We start from the raw sequence: 976 nt of genomic DNA on the forward strand, positions 1-976 counted from the left end.
TAGGTCCCTTCTGACCCTACCAACTATGAAACTATGAATAAGGAAAAGAAAAGCATTCTGTGGGAGTATTCCTTACCACTAACACTGAATATGAACTTTGTATTAGGACTGTGCGAAATGGCACCGTTCCATTTTGACTTGTGTTTTGACGGAACAGCGTTTCGTTTCAATTTGAAACCGCTGTTCTGTTTCATCGAAACAGTTTCCATGTTTTGCCCATAGGCTATAATGGGGAAGCTAAAAGCAGCCTACAACTTTGCCATTTCTGGCCTGATTTGCATGAAACTTGCAGGAATGGTAGCCCCTTCTGAGGGCATGAAGCCTGCTACGTTTCAAGGAGATAGATGCAGGGGTTTTGGGGAAACTGCACCTCAAGCTGCAGACAAGCAAAACTTGTGACATGGGTGACACTGTGCGTGTTAAGGCACAGCAGGGTGAAAACTGCAGGCATACTAGCCCCTGGTGAGGCCATGAAGCCTGCCAGCCGTCAAGAAGTTAGGTTCAGGGGCTTCTGGGGCCCTGCACCTCTGGCTGCTGACAGGCAAAACTTGGGACATGGGTGCTTGTGCAACTGACTCTCTCTGTCTTAGGGCACAGGGGGGTGAAAACAGCCTGCCTGCTAGGTCCTGCTGCAGCCATGAAGCCTGCCTGCTGTCAAGAAGATAGGTGCAGGGGGAGTCTGGGTTCTGAGGCCCTGCACCTCTGGCTGCTGACAGGCAAAACTGGAACACACAGCTAAGTAACTGACACCAAGGCAGAAAGCAGGGCAGTTCAAACAATGCTCCCTTTTATGCAGTTTATCCCTCTCTCCCCAAGAGCACCAGGATCGAAAGGGACCCCAGGGAAGGATGACAGTCACTGGTCAGCTACACAGTCAATAATGACAGCACTCCTTCCCCCTTCCTCTCCTTCCTTTAGTTTCTGTTTCCCTGCAGGCAAGTCCAGCTTGAGCTTTGAAACTTGAAACGTTTTGAAA

Source organism: Gavialis gangeticus, unplaced genomic scaffold, assembly GCF_001723915.1.
Source record: "Gavialis gangeticus isolate Ggan-Ray unplaced genomic scaffold, GavGan_comp1, whole genome shotgun sequence".
Taxonomy (NCBI): Eukaryota; Metazoa; Chordata; order Crocodylia; family Gavialidae; genus Gavialis; species Gavialis gangeticus.